At 43.4% G+C, this 19,237-nt stretch overlaps 1 protein-coding gene and 1 non-coding gene across 2 annotated transcripts in view; both read left to right on the top strand.

The window, feature by feature from the left end:
* The window catches only part of LOC147125255 (calpain-5-like), a 209,402-nt gene that overhangs the window by 62,358 nt on the left and 127,807 nt on the right, over positions 1-19,237 (top strand). The gene's annotated exons all lie outside the window — the stretch shown is intronic.
* Positions 1,398-1,505, top strand: LOC147125256 (U6 spliceosomal RNA). Its single transcript, XR_015080200.1, has one exon. It is a non-coding gene; the product is annotated as a U6 spliceosomal RNA (small nuclear RNA).

Raw genomic sequence — 19,237 nt, forward strand, 5'->3', positions numbered from 1 at the left:
CGGCACGGACGGGACCGAGCTGGTGCCGGTCTATCAACAATGTCAGAGAATCGAGCGCTATAGTTAAAACATACGGAGCTTCTGAGCTCCGTATCTAGCAACAAACCCTGTTGCTTAGCAACAGCTTCAAAACAATCAGCACAGCTTGCAAGCGTCTCTGTAGCTTAGCAACAGCTTCAGTTAGACGCTTGCACAGCCAGAAATTAGTAAAAAAAAAGTAACTAAAAGTAAAAAAAATTATCTGAACCGACTCCTGAATTTTGCCGGTTAACCGACATTTCCGGTTATTTAGTGGCCGGTTAATCGAAAGTTTCCTGTATGCTGCTTTGGTGATTGTGTTAACGTACATTGTATGCAGTATTTCTGAGCCAATGAATACTGTTAGCACTTTCAAAACCCACGTCAACACTGCCAGCGCACCGTGTTGAGACTATCCATTGTCAATTAATACCAAGCACACACTCACAGTTGTGAAAACAATGTCCAGATTCTGAGCTGCTTATTGTTTTCAAAGCCATATGATTTCATCAGTAATTATATCCTCTGAGGGACTGCAAATAAACAGCTATTTATTCAGAAAGCTATTATGACAACTGGACAGGAAGTTGAGGCACTTTTCATGCTTCCTGGCTTGCTCTGTGGCGTACTCCCAGACAAGCAGTAATGGTGCCAGGGCTGGCCAGACTGACTTATTCAGTATGTTCTATGTGCTAAATAAATCAGGCTATTCAAATATGGCTACAATAAGATATGTTTAACATATAACCACAAACGTAATGTTGGCTAGAATTTAGAACAGCCCCCACCTAAAAACACAGCTGATTTAGGCTTTGTACCAAGTCACGTCTCACAGTCCACAGCTCTAACTCCTGGACCTCAAGGTCTTATCCCCTTCCTCCAACAATCTACTGCCTTTAAACCCCACGTCTGAAGTCCTTCGCTCTTACTTTCTTTTTGGTCTTGCCAGAGTTCCACACTACAGGACTTAGACACTCACCCAGATACCTCAATAAAAGAAATTAGGGATAGAATTTCAGGTGGCAGGGGAGAGTGTAGAGCAAGTGGATCCCCATCAGGGGCTGAAATTTGGCACGAAACCTCGAACCACTGGATTTCCACCCCATGTTGGAGCCAGCCCAAATTCCAGTCTGTAAGGCTAAGCTGGGAATTTCACCCATTATGCCTTCATTGAACCCAACAGAACTCTCAGAACTTGGGGATTTAAAAAAAAATGATGGCAGCCTGTGCGGGGGAAACTTTGGAGAGGGATTTCTAATATTAAAGATGATATTTTCAGCTTGATTAATGCTGTCTCCCAGATACAACTCAAGCAGAACATGTTGGGAAATTCATTGGCGTCGCTCTACCAACTCCCCACTGGCACTCCCAGTTCTGAAGTGTTTGCTTCCGTAGCACATGAACTAAAGTTAGGAACGATACAGAGTAGATTAGCATGGCACCTCCATAAGGACGACATGCAAATTCGTGAAACGTTCCCTTTTGAATGGCCTACTCCTGCTCCTGTCTTCTATGTTTCTATTAAAGTGATCAAGGGATATGGGGAGAAAGCAGGGACAGGGTACTTAATTTGGATGATCAGCCATGATCTCATTAAATGGCGGAGCAGGCTCGAGGGGCCGAATGGCCTACTCCTGCTCCTATCTTCTATGTTTCTATGTTTCTGTCAACTGGTATTGGCTCTATTGTTTACTCTAATGTAAGCGAGCGTATTATAAATAAACGCATATTTCCCATCATTTGCTCCTGAGTGCATTTAAAATTTTAAATTCCTCCAACAGGTGATGAATCAATTACGGGACGAGTAATTAAACTCCTTAGCCTCATAATTTGGAAAAATGTAAAAGAAAATTCTGCCCCTCTTCAATTGCCCTGGAGGCCACCAACCATATAACACTGTGACAGGCTACTGTGGTCTGATGCAACCGTTTTTTGATTGCTCCTGGCGGGGGGTGGATGGGAGGAGCACCTGTCTAGAAGCTGGGTACCTGCTAAAATTATTTATCTGACTGTGACCCTGAAAATCTGGCTGAGTTATGGGAGCCTTCATGAAGTAGGTGGAAATCCCACCCACCACACTTCGTATTTTAGAACATAAGAACATAAGAGTAATCTCTAAGCCTAATTGATTCATTTTATGGTCAAGTTTTAGTGACCTTTTTTCAAGATTATGTAATTTTTATTTCCGTTGTGTTGTAAATGTGTAGTATTTCTATTCATATAAAATATATATGTGAAGTTATACATATGAACTGTGATGTAAGAAAACTACTAGGCACTTGGTCTAAGCGTTAAACAAAGCTTTAATCAACTGTTTTACAACATGGAGGTCTAGTTGTGTCCTTCACTAGTTCCTGTTATTCACTAGTTCCTGTTAAGAATGTCCTGCGCAAGCTGGGCCCGTGCCCAAGTATTTATACTCTCCCTGGACAACGTCACCCGCAGGCCGCTCAGTTGATTCATGTCAAACTGTATTACTTTAGCTACAGATACTGACCTGAATCACGAGGAAAAATGGAGGCCCAAAGAAAGTATGAAAACATCTTTGATTAATTAGATTTTTTTGGCAGTTGGTGGTTCCATATTGGAAAAAATTGAGTGATTTGATTGGATGGTTTTATGTTGTTTTCTCACTGTTAATTGATAAATCGACAATGGGAAATTTGAACCAAACAACATGCTTAACTACATAGCTAAATGTTATTTGAACCAATCATGAATATTTGACTTTGAAGTGTGTTGCCTTTGACACTATAATAATAATTAAACTTTTATTGTCATTGTACAATGCACAAGTACATGAACAATGAAATGTGATCTTGCAAGCTCCCATGAGTCCAGTACAAATAACATTAAATGTAAATAGCACCGTCCTGGGAGAAGCAAAGCTGCTGCGTCTGTGCGCGCCGCCATTCCATTTCCACCATTCCTCCTGTCCGACAATCTTCAGCCCAACGCCCGGGCCTGCTCACCAGCCGCCCCTCCCGGGGCTCCTTCCGTGACCTTCTCACCAACCGCCCCTCCTCGGGGCTCCTTCCGTGACCTTCTGCACCTGGTCTTCCCTGATGGTCACTCCTCCAGGTACTAACCAGGCCTGGCTCTAGCTTAGCTTCCAAGCCTTGCCAGTGACCCTGTCCCTAGTCCCAGGAACAGGCATGCACTGAAGGAAAGCTTTTGAATAATATAGAGAAATGTTATATTTTTAAATGAGGCAGTAAGCAGGAGGACTCCTGTAAATGGGATAATCTAATGGATAAATTGGATTGATGCCCAAATTATTCGAGAATGACAAGTTGGCAAAAATTGATATCTCCATGTAAAGGTCAGCTTTGCAAAAGTAAGCAGATTCTTCAGCAGTCTCATGGAATTTGCTCATAATCTGCCCATAAAATGTACCAAAAGAAATTGTTTGGCAATAGAAAGGATCATAAATATCATAACATATATAGATCTCCAGATGGCCATGACAGTTAAATGTTCTATTATGCACTGATTCATAAATGTATCATCATCCCCTTTCATTCCTTCCACATTTCTATTGAGTGTGTTGCAATTTGTGCATGATCCTAGCTCTTTATTCATGTTTACAGCAAAATGCAGTTTCCATAGTGAGATCATAGTCTCCTATGGTCAGAACTGTGTCCTCTTATACATGCTGTGAAAAGGAGTAGTATGCAACAGGAAATATGCAATAGAAAAGAAAGACATATCGCGCCTTTCACGACCACTGGATGTCCCAAAGCACTTTACAGCCAATTAAGTACTTTTGGACTGTCGTCACTGTTGTAATGTAGGAGGAGCAGGATTGTTCCACAGGGCACCCCCACAAAAATAATCTGGGCCACTGCCACCCCAGGACCCCCACCCTCCGCGATCGCAATCCTCCACCGCCCCCCCGAAACCCTGTGACACTTAACTTGCTGGTCGCTGGGGTGGCCTGATATTGCGAGCTGCTTTGGAATGCCTGCCTGGAGCCTTACAGTTGGCCAGCCCGATGTTAATGAGACCAGTGCCTCCAAATTGCAGCCGCTCCGCCGCGGATATGGTCAATTGATGGGTATGCTCTGCCGGTCAGTCGCTCAACAGTCAAAATCGACCCCATATTGTCTAAAACCTGAGAATTTCAGAATTTTTTAATTGAGCCTTTGAAGATCGTAACACAAATGCACTGTCACCCACAGATTTATTTTACTGCTGTTTTTCTTTTATTTTGCTCTTATTTGGTTCTTTCTGGGATTTTTTCATATTGTGCAATGAGAAGGGACTTATCAGCAATCTTCTTGTACGAGGCCCCTTGGGTCAGAGCGATCATAATATGATCGAGCTCTCAGTCGAGATGGAGAGTGAGGAAATTGAATCAGAGACTAAGGTCCAGAACTTAAATAAAGGGAATTACGAGGGTATGAGACGGGAATTGGGTAAGATTGATTGGGTGGTGTTTCTGGGGGGATTGACAGTGGAGAGACAATGGCAAGCATTCAAAGATAGAATGGAAGAATTCCAGAACATGTTTATACCGGTTTGGCATAAAAATAAACCTAAAAAGGTGACTCAACCGTGGATAACGAGGGAAATTAGGGACAGCATAAAATCAAAAAAAAGGGCATATCAACTGGCAAAAAAAAGCACCAGACCGGAAGATTGGGGGCAGTACAGGATACAGCAAAAGAGGACAAAGGGATTAATCAGGAAGGGGAAAATAGAATACGAAAGTAAACTTGCAGCAAACATAAAGACAGACTGCAAAAGCTTTTATCGGTATATCAGGAGGAAAAGACTGGTAAAATCCCAAGTCGGTCCCTTGCAGTCTGATTCGGGAGAATATATAATGGAGAATAAGGAAATGGCAGACCAATTAAACTCATACTTTGGTTCTGTATTCACAAAGGAGGACACAAATAACCTCCCAGGAATATCGGCAAACATAGGGACTAATGAGAGGGAGGAGCTGACAGAAATTAGTATCTCTAGGGATATGGTGTTGGGTAAGTTGAGGGGACTGAAGGCCGACAAATCCCCGGGGCCTGATAAACTACATCCTAGGGTACTTAAGGAGGCGGCCCTGGAGATAGCAGATGCTCTAAGGATCATCTTCCGGAACTCCATTGACTCGGGAACAGTACCCGTGGATTGGAGGGTAGCTAATGTTACCCCAATATTTAAAAAGGGGGGTAGAGAGAAAGCAGGGAATTATAGACCAGTAAGCCTTACATCGGTTGTGGGCAAAATGCTAGAGTCCATTATTAAGGATAAAATAGCGGAGCACTTGACAAATGGGGAAAGGATCGGACAGAGTCAACATGGATTTACAAAGGGTAAATCGTGTTTGACTAATCTGCTGGAATTTTTTGAGGAAGTAACTGGTAAAATAGATGGGGGAGAGCCAGTGGATGTGGTGTACCTTGACTTCCAGAAAGCCTTCGATAAGGTTCCACACAAAAGATTATCATGCAAAATTAAGGCTCATGGGATTGGGGGCAAAGTATTAACGTGGATAGAGAACTGGCTGGCGGATAGAAAACAGAGAGTTGGAATAAACGGCTCGTTTTCGGAGTGGCAGGCAGTGACCAGCGGGGTGCCGCAAGGATCTGTCCTGGGACCCCAGCTGTTCACAATATATATAAATGATCTGGATCAGGGAATTGGATGCAATATTTCCAAATTCGCTGACGACACTAAACTAGGAGGAGGGGTGGGCTCTGATGAGGATGTCAGGAGGCTACAGTGCGATTTGGACAGGTTGGGGGAATGGGCAGATACGTGGCAGATGCACTATAATGTGGATAAATGCGAGGTTATCCACTTTGGGGGTAAAAACAGGAGGGTAGATTATTATCTAAATGGCAATAGATTGGGAGATGGGGAAGTGCAGAGGGACCTGGGTGTTCTTGTGCACCAGTCACTGAAGGAGAGCATGCAGGTGCAACAGGCGATCAAGAAGGCAAATGGTATGTTGGCCTTCATATCAAGGGGGTTCGAGGATAGGAATAGGGATACCTTACTACAGCTGTACAAGGTGCTGGTGAGACCGCATCTGGAGTATTGTGTACAGTTTTGGTCGCCCCATCTGCGGAAGGATGTTTTTGCCATGGAGGGAGTACAACGGCGATTCACCAGGCTGATACCTGGAATGGCGGGAATGACCTACGAAGAGAGATTAAATAGTTTGGGCTTGTACTCACTGGAGTTTAGAAGATTGAGAGGGGATCTCATCGAAACATATAAAATTATGGCAGGCCTGGACAGGCTGAATTCAGAGAGAATGTTTCCAATGGCCGGGGAGCACAGAACCAGGGGCCACAGTCTAAAAATAGCGGGCAAATCATTTAAAACAGAGATGAGGAAGAATTTCTTCACTCAAAGAGTGGTGAGCCTGTGGAATTCCCTGCCACAGAGGGCTGTGAAGGCTAATTCAATAAATATTTTCAAGAGAGAATTGGATATATTTCTGAAGGCTAAGGGGATTAAGGGTTACGGAGAAAAGGCGGGGACGGGGTACTGAACTGGTAAGATCAGCTATGATCTCAGACGAAGATCAGCCATGATCTCATTGAATGGCGGAGCAGGCTCGAAGGGCCGAATGGCCTACTCCTGTTCCTATCTCTGTTTCTATGTTTCTATGTTATTTTTGTGCCTGTATTTTTTCTTCTATCTGACTCTTGGGCCTCCTTTCTCATCTTCCCTTTCCCTTCCTTCCCTTTCCCCTTTTCTTGCTACATCCCCTTAGCCCTTCTCTCCCCTTCACTTTCCTCCTCGTCTCTGGCCCCACCCTTGCTTGCAACGTGGTCAGTGCTCCAGGTCACCTATGGCCTCAGCTGAGGTGGGCTGGCCTTCTGCAGACTGTTTCTGTTATTTTAAAAGATTTCTGGTGTCTTAGTTTAAGTAATGAAAATGTTAGTCTTTTTACACTTAATTTAATGTTTTGATATGACAAAAATCTATCTGTTTGTGATGCACAGTATAGACTTAATGGCCCGTATTTTCCGATCGCAGGCCTCCCGCGGGCGGAGGCCTGCGATCTGGAAAAATCTGCGCCATTACCCGAGGGCTCCCGGGACGTGCACAGTTCCGATGCTGGGCCTCTCCAAACTCCAAGTGCGCAGGGCCCACGTATCCCAGGGGCGCATGTAGTTCGCAGCATCCCTGGGATCACGTGGGCCATGGGGAGCCAATCACAGAAGGGAATCTCCCATCATACATTTGACAGGAAGACCTGTCAAATATATGAATGGAGATCACCCCAAAAACATAGTAAAACTTAAAATAAATTGGAAAAAAAAATCATATTTTTAAAATGACTTGAAATTACATTAAAATATTTTAAACAAAAATTTAATTTTTTGAAAAAAATAATTAAAGTTTTTTACGGGGCTAAAAATAAATATACCTTTTTTAAAGTATTTTTAAATGATAAATCAGTGAATTTTTTTTTTTTCTTACTTTTTTCAACTCTCATCCTGGTAAAAGCAGGCCTTACGTCTGCTTTTACCAGACGTACGAATTGTAAGGGTTTTCTGTGGGTGGAGGATCGCCAAAAAGCGGAACTATCCGCCCGCAGAGGCCCTTCTCCAGGGCAGCTGGAGGATCTGTCAAGAGGATTCTTAACAGATTGGAAATGCCGGTTTTCAGCGCATGCACTGTACATGCCTGAAACCGGCATTTCCGATGTCCCTACGGGTGGATACACAGCGTGTACCCACCCATAGGGATTGGAATATCTGGGCCAATATTAATAATCAGATAGTGTTATACATGAGTATCACTTGAAGAGATGATGGGCTAAAATTTCAGGGGCTTACACCACCCGTTACCGCCAGCTGGTGGCAGGTCCCGCAGCGTCCTCACTTTTGGTCCTCCCCGTAGTGCTGCCGGTAAGTATTAGCGCCCTGCAAAAAAAAATGGCGAATTGGTGATGCCAGTCGGAGTGCAACACCGACTTAACGTCACCGCGGCCAACTTCAAACCTAGCGCTGAGTTCAGCGCAGATCATAATCACGCCAGGGAAACCCAGCATGTAAAGAGACTGACAGAGGCGCTGTCAGCACCTCTTAAAGGGACGCACACATTTTTCAGGTAAGTTTGCATTTAAGCTTTTGGACTTTTTATTTTATTTTATCGAAGTAGTGGCTTGCTGTAATAGATGTTAAAAGTTTCTTAAGTGTGTAGGGAGTGCTGTTGGATGCTTTCAAGGCCTCGGATGGTAAAGGAAGGCCTTCGAGAAAACAAAAAAATTCTGCAAATACACAACAGATCAGGCAACATCCATGGAGAGAGAAACAGAATTCACGTCTCAGGTCGAGAGGCTTGCCTCAGCTGCTGAGTATTTCCAGCATTTTATGCTGGCATTTCAGATTTGCAGCATCCGCTCGCAGAGGGAAGAGGAGGAAGCAGAAAGGGGAGGAAGCAGAAAAGGGAGGAAGCAGACAGAAGGATGCATCCCAGACAGCTCCTTTGTGGCCAGGATATCCGGGATGGAATCATCCGCCTGCGGTCCCAGTGACCACAAGCTCAATTCCCCTTTCAACATTAGTCCCACTCCTTACCATCCCTCTGTTACTGATGATCACAGCATCTTCTTGGCCACGATGCTGAAATAAAAGTCACCACAAAGCAAATTTTCCAATCCAACTTTATACATCTATCCATCCAATATGACATCAAGAAATCAATTCATCACCCTTATGCATTCTCTTAGTAACTATCTTGTGTGTGCCTTTGCCTATCCTACTGATGTCATGCAGTGCTATCCCAGTGGTTGCAGCATGGCTGGTGGAAGGCTGCTGACTTTCAGTGGGGGACACTGCAAATGGCCTTGCTGGTCAACCTTGAGGAGCTGGTGGCTGGGAGTGTCAAATCAATCTTCTTTTTCTTATTCTTCTTCATTCTCCTCTCCCTCTTCTTGGTCAACCACTGACTGGGCAGGCTGTATTTCTTGGGTGTGTGAAATGAGGAAGGCACAGGGGTGGAGTTGTGGTGAGGGGAGGGCGGGAAAGCAAGAGGTGCATGCGAGGAGGATAACGTATGAGGATACCAGCATCTTGTATCCTTTCAGCCCCGTCATTGGCCAAGGGCTCAGCCATGCCTCTGCCAAGAATGGCCTGCTCCGTCTCCTCCAAGGGGGTGAGGTGAGGCTAGGAATGGGAGATGTGCCTCGTGATTGGTACAGATTGTTGATAGGTGAGTGATTTCGGTGGGTGGGGGAGCATGCAGTGTGTGAGGCTGGTGATGCAGTTCGTAGGAGGCGGTTTTTGAAGATGCATTCACTGACCTTGACCAGTGGTCTTAGATCATGAAGCTCCTTTGGGCACTGGAACCAGGTGGTAGCGGCGAAACTGCTGGCAGGGACGGCCTCGGTGATGTGGTCCCACATCATTCTTTCTGGAAGGCCTCTATTGGTAGAGGATCTCTCGCAGTGTTGACCCCCTGCACAAAGCTGGAGCGCTGCATGCGAGACCCTGGGTGCCCCTTCCCTGACATGCTGAACCATTTGTGTTAGTGCTGAAGCATTTTTACCCTTTTTTTTAGGTGTGGAAGGCAATTCAGCTTTACGAGCTGAAGACTGCCATTTGGGAATTATTTTTTATTGTTTATGTTTTTTGAAAGTCAGTAAGGATTTTTCACAGGATTTTAATTTTTATTAGTTTTGAATGCATTGCCCCTTTAATTCATAGCCCCTTTAATTGCCCACAATGCCTTGTGAACTCCACAGCCTCGCTCCCACAAGCTGTAAGAAGCTGCAATGCCGACTGTGGACGGGAACTTCAATTTTAAGCTGCTCTCCTGAGCAGGCAGCAAGGACATGCGCCCAGAGCCAACAGGGTCCTTCTTTACATATGCTTGTTGCAGCCCAATGATATCATTGAAACCCGATTGTAATTTTAACTGAGGCCTGAGCAGGGAATCCACTTGGAGTTATAATCCGGAGTGCCACATGACATTGGCTAGTATTTTCTTATTTTCTTACATAGCCCTTCTCTTATTCCATTGGACGGCATCAAAGATGCAACAACAAAAACAACTTGCATTTATATAGCACCTTTAACATAGTAAAACATCCCAAGTTGCTTCACAGGACCGTTATCAAACTAAATTTGACAATGAGCCACATAAGGAGATATTAGGGTAGATGACCAAAAGCTCGGTAAAGAGGAAGGTTTTAAGTAGCGTCTTAAAGGAGGGAGAGGCAGAGAAGCAGAGGTGTAGGGAGTGAATTTCAGAGCCTAGGGCCCAGGCAGCTGAAGGCACAGCCGCCAATGGTGAAGCAATTAAAATCAGGGATGTGCAAGAGGCCAGAATTGGAGGAGCGCAGATATCTCGGAGGGTTGTAGGGCTGGAGGAGGTTACAGAGATTGGGAGGGGCGAGGCCATGGAGGGATTGCAAGACAAAATCAAGGCGCTGGTCAACCGGGAGCCAATATAGGTCAGTGAGCACAGGGGTGATGGGTGAACGGGACTTGGTGCGAGTTAGGATACAGGCAGCAGAGTTTTGGATGACCTCAAATTTATGGAGGGTGGAAGATGAGAGGCCGGCCAGGAGAGCATTGGAATAGACAAGTCTAGAGGTAACAAAGGCATGGATGAGGGTTTCAGCAGCAGATGAGCTGAAACAGGGGCAGAGTTGGGCGATGTTACGGAGGTGGAAGTAGGCAGCCTTAGCGATGGCGCAGATATGTGGTTGGAAACTCATCTCGGGTCAAATATGACACCAAGGTTGCGAACAGTCTGGTTCAGCCTCAGACAGTTGTCAGGGAGAGAGATGGAGCCGGTGGCTAGGGAACGGAGTTTGTGGCGGGGACTGAAGACAATGGCTTTGGTCTTCCCAATATTAAGTTGGAGGAAATTTCTGCTCATCCAGTACTGGATGTTGGACAAGCAGTGAGGCAATTTAGAGAGAGTGGAGAGATCGAGAGAGGTGTTGGTGAGGTAGAGCTAGGTGTCGTCAGTGTACATGTAGAACCTGACATTGTGTTTTCGGATGATGTCGCTGAGGGGCTGCAGGTAGATGAGAAATAGGAGGGGCATCAAAGATAATTGTGTTCTCCAGCAGCAGAGGTGTTCTAAGTACAATTACTGTCTTGAATCCTGTTCATTGTATAAAGCCTATAATAAGTTTAAACATCCATCCCCTCCAACACCGTGGCTGCTGTGTGTACTGTCTACAAGATGCACTGCAGCAACTCTCCAAGGCTACTTCGACAGCACCTCCCAAACCCGCAACTTCTGTCACCTAGAAGGACAAGGGCAGCAGGCACATAGGAACACCACCACCTCCAAGTTCCCCTCCAAGTCACACACCATCCTGACTTGGAAATATATCGCCATTCATCATCGTCGCTGGGTCAAAATACTGGAACTCCCTCCCTAACAGCACTGTGGGAGTACCTTCACCACACGAACTGCAGCGGTTCAAGAAGGCGGCTCACCAATACCTTCTCGAGGGCAATTAGGGATGGGCAATAAATGCTGGCTTTGCCAGCAACGTTCCCTATAAGCTGCGTGGCTGCACAGCTCTCTGCTGGTCTCGCGCAGCCCGGGACCAGCTTTTTTCAATGTAAAGTTTCGCACATACGCGAAATTGTGAAGGGGCCGCGCACCCCAAAAAATAAGGGAACAGTGCTTGCCAGCGACGCCCATACCCCATGAATGAATAAATAAAGTCTTTTAAAAAAAATGTAATTAATCACTTGGTGTATTTGACTATAAAAAGCAATACAAATGGGAATAATATTCAATTCTGTAATATGTAGTGGTTTCTGTTTTCTTAAAGCCCAGCTTGTTCATGATTAAAGGATGTTGCGATATTGTCTCATAAATGAGGTTATCACTAATAAAAAGAGCACCAAGAGTGGCTGATATCACTGGGATGGCCAGAGTTGGAATGAAGCATCTCGGTGACTGGTCAAAATAAATAAATTATTTTAATCAAATTCAACACATAGAAAGTCATTGTAAAAGAATTATATAATTTAAAGTGTCCCAGTGGAAATGTAACCTGGGTCATTTCCCCCTTTTATGCTGACTTTGGCAGACACAGCCTGAAATAAATCCCATTTGTCAACGTCATAACTCCAAGTTTATATTTGTATAGCAGAACATAATAATCACCATTGATAGTTCAAAAGTGCGTGCAGTCGGTACCACAGTCTCATATCAATGCTCAGTTAGACCAGAGTGATACATTGCCTACTGCCCCAACTATTATCTGCTTATTTGTATTAACCTTATTTAAACTCTGCAGTTTTGAGAAAGTGGTAGTGGGCCTGCTCCTTGAACTGCTGTAATCTTTGTGGTGATGGTGCCCCACAATGGTGTTAGGCAGGAAATTCCAGGGCCGGAATTTTGCCAGTCCTCAGAGTGCGGGATTAGAGGTGGGACCGCTGTCAAAATGGCAAAGATTGACAGCGGGCAGGAAACCCGCTGTCAACCCGCCTCTTTGCAATCTTCCCAAGTGTCGGGTCCCTGATTTGCACATGGACCTGACACCTAGTGGTGGGAAGAGGATTATAGCCACTTACCTGGCTGTTAACAGATACTTAATACTTGTTAACAGGCTCCTTTTCAATTTTGCCGCTTCTGCCTCGGGTTCCCCGACGTCTGGACACCACACCAGGTAAGTGTGGCGTGTTTTGAGTCTGCTGCAATGTTTGTGCATTGATGACAGCTGCAGAAGTGGTGTGAAGGATCCAATGGTGCTCTGGTGTGTTTCAGAGGTAAGGAAATGTTGGGAAAATCATTTTTAATGCATTTACACTTTTCTGTAGGTAACAAGTTTTGAATTGGCTGTCTAGTCCTACCTCATTGGGAGAACCTCTTTCACCAGTGACAGATCGCTTCTGTAACCTCACCTGCAGCCGCCATCTGTACTAGCCTAAGGAGGGAGTCACTGGAGAGCCTGGGCGCAAGAGCTCACCTGTGAACAGTGATTGTCAGTGTTTGCAGCACCTCAATGCTGTCAAACACTGAGAAATGAGCTGTCAAAGAAAAAATGTGCATGGTCCCTTTAAGAAAACCGGCAGATGACGCGTCATCAAATGACATCATCTGACCGGCTTCTTCTTAATTGGCTGGCAAGCCCAGGGCGGGGTTAACAAGGCCAATCAACGTAAAATCACGACCATTGGCCGGATGTAGTTGGGGGCGGGAATGGAACCCGGAAACCAGCTGATCTGCTCCCAAGCCGCATCCATTTGCAAAATCGCGGCCCAGGATTCTGACCCAGCAACAATGAATGAATGAGAATGGTATGTGACTTGGAGGTGATGGTGTTCCCATGATATTGCTCCTCTGGTCTTTCTTAGTGGTAGAGATCATTTGGCTTGAAGATCCTGTTGAAGCAAGTTTGGTAGGTTGCTGCAGTGCATCCTGTAGATAGTACATACTTAGTCCCAACAGTTTAGACTGAGTTCCTAGTTCAGTTCCAGAGGTGAAAGGACAATATTCTAACCAATTGAGCCATCCAGCCCATGTATTTCACAGTCAGTAGTGACTAGTGACTCAAATAATGACCCAACAATGTAATCAAACCCACTATTGTCTGTTCAGGAGTCAGAGAACTGTAGCCAAACTGACCTGTATATCACTAACTTTTAATTAAAGGAATACAATACATTTCTTGGGAATCTTTGGAGACAGCTTGAATGTCACCAAGTCCTGTAAATTGTACAATGATACTTGGAGAAAATCACATTTTACCTTCCTCTTCCAGTTATTGTGAGTGATGATCTCTGCAGCAAATAATTCAGCTGTTGATTATTGGAAAATGGTGGTCTATAATCTTAAGATCTCGCCTGTATCTGTATCTCTGGGTTTATCCTGCTAGTTTCTGAAATGTCCTGCGTCTCAGACTTGTACAAGACTGAGGGTTGATTGAACCGGCAAAATAGCTGTGTGGATTCCTATAGTCTTTTTATTTGTACATTCTTTACCTATTCAGTTCTGATTGGCTCAAATTTCATATTATTGAAACAAATCAGAAAATGTGACACCAGAAGAGAGCCACAGGAAATGTAACATGATGGGCAGGAAATGTGCAGTATTGTACCATTTTTATTATATTGCTAATGGATCTCCCATGGCATTGGTCATAGTAAGTCAGATGATGTGCTACTTTACAAGGACTGCAGTATTATAGCATTTGGGACACACTCAATATTCTGCTGCTAAAATGGAGCTGTGTTGTTTCACAGCCCTAAAGCTAATTGTTTTTAAGTATCTGGAGCCTCAGGTCAATCACAGTTTAACTATTTGGTGAGGGAAGTGCACAAAGTAAGGTCAATCGGAGTTTAATTGCTCTTCACGCTATAAGTCAGAATCCAGGATGAAATAACTCAATTTATTTATCACATTTTTAAAAATATGATTGTTAATATTCATTTTTTAAATCATAGCCTATAGATGTGTGTTAAGAAGGTACTTTGAGTCAGTGGGCGAGTTTCTCTGTGCTTTACTATTGACTGGCTTTCTTTCAATTTAAAAAAAATTGATTGGAAAAACATTGCATATAAGCCAACGTGAACCAATCAACTGCAAAGAATTTGCTCAGGTTATATTTGCCCATTATTGTAGCACAGAAATATGACTGAGGAAATTCCTGCACAAGTACCATTTTTATTATGTTATTAGTAGATCCCCATGGCACTGCTCATAGTCATTTGGATGATATTCTGCTTTATGACAATAGAGTGTTGTGCCATGTAACATGCTTGTATTATTAGAGCCATTGAGTTACGATAACTGAAAGGCACTGATATTTCTACCCAGGCCCCCTACCCGGCCAGTGCATCAGGTGGAGCACACCTGAAGTGCCTTCCAGCTGACCTAACATTCCCCCCCCCCCTATATTTGTGGGTTCAGGTCATTAGTCATGATAGAATGTGGGCCAGCCCCCTTCATAAGGCCTATTTACCTGTAAACAGAGCTGCAAATTCAGCTGCTCTGCAGGTGCAATAGGCCTGCAGCAGCGGTAATGGATGCTGGCTTCTGGGCCCTCTAGCTACTGTCTAAAAACAGCCCACAGAAGGTCTCGAGCCACAAGAGTCTTATTGCTGGCCCTGTGGAAGGAAAATACTTACTTTTTGGTCGGCTTCCTGGTGGCAACTAGGTCCCAATCAAATTAGAAGATCTGAGCAGGACCAGTCCCTTTTCAATGAAAATCCAATAATCTTCCACTAGATCAACTGGGGCCTTCTGAAGGTGGGGTGGGGAGGTGTCCAACACGCTACGATACTTGCTACTAGCATTCCCACTCCCTCATTACTCATAAGAGGTAGGTCAGTAAATACTGAGAGAAATTAGAGCTTTAATGATGGAGTCAGCCTCAGATTCTAGATATCTTTTGTCTTCATCCATATTTTTGTGTTGTTTCAGCTGTAATTTTAGACCATGGTATTTCTCTTGGCGGTAACATGAGAATTACACCAAGGGTGTGAGCGATAGGACACAGCTGTAGTGTTGAATGAATGGGTGGTGACATAAACAAATGAAGAATGGAAGTTTTCACCTCATCCTACTGACTTTCTCAGCAGTGTTTATTGTGATCTCTATTGCTTAACATCTGCAAAAAGTTATATAACGTGACTTATTAATGTTGTGTAGTATAAAATTGAATGAATTGAATGAACTGCAGATATGGTTCAAATTCACAGTGGGTCTGCAATCCAGCGTCTCAGTGAGGTTACCAAGATATTAGTCAAGCAATTAAATGTTAAATGCTAGATGCTTACTGGGCAACTGGATTCTTATGTGGCAGTTTTATATATTATTATATTAATATTACAATGCTACCAAAGTTCTGTTATTGTAAGCTAATACCAAACCACTGCACTGTTCTGTTACTGCCTACTTATAGAACGATAACTGACTTGAAGTATGTTTCATGCAGAATTATGGACAATTATCAACTATAACTTGTTGATTTCCTTTTTTATTTGTTTTAGTTAATTTTTGTTTTCATAATGCTGGTGCTAACGAATGGAACATTTCCCCATTTGAGACTCTCGGGTTGATTTTAACTTATTGGGCGGCCAATTTGTGGCTGTTACTTGCCTGTTAACGCCAATTTTGACAGGTTAAAATTGGCCCCTCAGTGTCACATTGAGCACTCAGGCCAGATGCAGCATAGTGTGCTGTACAATAATATTTCCTCTACTCTGCCCCAATGACGTGCCTCAGCCAATAACTCAAAAGAGCTTCCCTACTACAGCGGTGTGATATTTTCTATTTCCCATACCAGCTCACCTTGGAGCGTCTCAGTGAGGTTACCAAGTTAATACCAATGCCTTTGATAGGAAAAAAGCATTTTTGTCTATGATGGATTATTTATTGGATTCTTTCTTGATGGATGGTACATACAGGGTTACAATTTGGTATGTTAACTGCTGCTTCAAGCTGTAGAGAGCACACATGATGGTCTGGTATTATTTAAGCTTTTCACAAGCATTAATGTGCATGTGTAGGTTGTTTCTGTGGTCCAAAAACTAGTTAAATATGCTAATGTGTTTTAACATAGGAACTGGTGTAGGCCATTCAGCCCCTCGAGCCTGTTCTTCCATTCAGTTAGATTATGGCTGATCTGCACCTCAACTCTTTTACCCGCCTTTGTTCCATATCCCTTGATACCCTTACCTAATAAAAATCTATCGATCTCAGTCTTGAAAATGTCCAATTGACCCAGAATCCACAGCCTTTTGGGGAGGGAGTTCCAGATTTCCACTAACCTTTGTGTGGAAAAAGTGCTTCCTGATTTCACTCCTAAATGGCCGAGCTCTAAGTTTTAGATTGTTCTTGTCCTTGTTCTGGATTCCCCATATAAAGGAAATTATTTCTCTGTATCTACCCTATCGAATCCCTTTATCATTTTAAACACCTCGATTAGATCACCCCTCAACCATCTAAACTGAAGGGAATACAAGCTGAGTTTATGAAACCTCATAATTTAACCCTTTAAGCCATGGTACCATTCTGGTGTAAGCGCAGAGCCTCAGCATTATTCTATCCAGCAGTGTCCTAGTAGCTAGCTGGACACGTGCTAATTTCCTGCAGTCACTGGTTGTTGAAAGTGTTTGAAATTGTTAATGCATCAAGCCATTCTCTTTTTAATTATAAGCATCCTGAAGGGTTGGTTAACAGTTCGTGTTTGCTTAGCAACTGTATTTGTACGGGCAGGTGCCATTTTGAATCCTGTGAATGTCTGACCATCTAATGTGGTTATACAGTTTTTAATTCCTTTTGTTCTGTGATATTTTCAATGAAATTGGGAACTAGATCTTGAGCAATATCACAAAAAGAATGTGTTCAGTCTGAAGCCAGCAGAAAGACAGGGCTTATCAATAACTCTGTGGTAGTGCACATAGAAAGAAAGAAAGACTTTGCACTTATATATCGCCTCTCACGACCTCAGGACATCCCAAAGCGCTTTACAGCAAATGACGTACTTTTGAAGTGTAGTCACTGTAGTAATAATGTAATACATGTAAGAAGTACAAAGGTCAGCTTAACACTGAAGAGTTGTTCAGGAGAAGGGTCTTTGCTGTTTTGCTGGGGAGAGTGTATAATTACTGTAACTATACTATTTGCACTGCGTACTCTTCATTTACGTGTTTAATATTCAGTAATTTTGTCTGAGTCACAGTCTGGTAAGTTGTATATTCTTCTGTCCTCCCGGGACAAGAAAATCTTTTTGGTGGTATGTAATATGCAACAAGGGTTCGCTGTACAACTCCCAGGTCTCACTACATTTACTTAGATATCGGACAGGTTTGTGGGAATGTGAAGGCCACTCACAGGAATGGCCAGTGCTACTGAGAAAATATCTAATGTTAAAAACCCCAACAATGTAGCAGTGAGTGGTCAGCCCTGTTTATTTTATACGTGTGCACATAACTGCATTCTTGCAGCTTTGCCAGCTAGTTGTTGATAAAAATTCCAGTCTTGCAAAAGAGCTGACAGAATAATCATCTAATTTCTGCTTCAATAAACTTAAAGGTGATTCATGGACTGTCTGGGTACTATGTAAACTTTAATTTTTCAAGTTTAAAAAGTCAGCTCTGGTGTACAGCACTTACACTATTTAAGAAAGGAGGGAGAGAGAAAACGGGGAACTACAGACCAGTTAGCCTGGCATCACTAGTAGGGAAAATGTTAGAATCTATTATTAAGAACGTGGTAACAAGGCACTTAGAAATTAATAATAGGATTGGGCAGAGTCAACACGGATTTATGAAAGGGAAATCGTATTTGACGAATCTGTTAGAGTTTTTTGAGGTTGTAACTAGCAGAATAGATAAGGGGGAACCAGTGAACGTGGTGTATTTGGATTTTCAGAAGGCATTCGATAAGGTGCCACACAAGTTATTAAACAAAATTAGAGCTCATGGGATTGGGGGTAATATACCAGCATGGATTGAGGATTGGTTAACGGATAGAAAACAGAGAGTAGGAATAAACGGGTCATTTTCGGGTTGGCAGGCTGTAACTAGTGGGGTACTGCAAGGATCAGTGCTTGGGCCTCAGCTATTCACAATCTACATCAATGATTTGGATGAGGGGACCAAATGTAATATATTCAAGTTTGCTGATGATACAAAGCTGGGTGGGAATGTAAGTTGTGAGGAGGATGCAATGAGGTATCAATGGGATATAAACAGGCTAAGTGAATGGGCAAGAACATGGCAAATGGAATATAATGGGGAGAAATGTGAAGTTATCCACTTTGGTAGGAAAAATAGAAAAGCAGAGTATTTATTAAATGGTGAGAGATTGGGAAATGTTGGTGTTCAGAGGGACCTGGGTGTCCTTGTACACGAATCACTGAAAGTTAACATGCAGGTACAGCAAGCAATTAGGAAAGCAAATGGTATGTTGGCCTTTATTACAAGAGGATTTGAGTATAAGAGTAAAGACATCTTAATGCAATTATATAGGGCCCTGGTGAGACCACACCTGGAGTATTGTGTACAGTTTTGGTTGTCTTACCTAAGGAAGAATATACTTGCCATAGAGGGAGTGCAACGAAGGTTCACCAGACTGGTTCCTGGGAGGGGGGGATTGTTATATGAGGAGAGATTGAGTAGACTGGGCCTTTATTCTCTAAAGTTTAGAAGAATGAGAGGTGATCTCATTGAAACATACAAAATTCTTACAGGGCTTGACAGGGTAGATGTAGGGAGGATGTTTCCCCTGGCTGGGGAGTGTAGAACCTGAGGTCAAAGTCTCAGAATAA

The sequence above is a fragment of the Somniosus microcephalus genome, chromosome 1 (assembly GCF_052327205.1).
Source record: "Somniosus microcephalus isolate GS21.2 chromosome 1, FLI_Smic_1.0, whole genome shotgun sequence".
NCBI classification, from domain to species: Eukaryota; Metazoa; Chordata; class Chondrichthyes; order Squaliformes; family Somniosidae; genus Somniosus; species Somniosus microcephalus.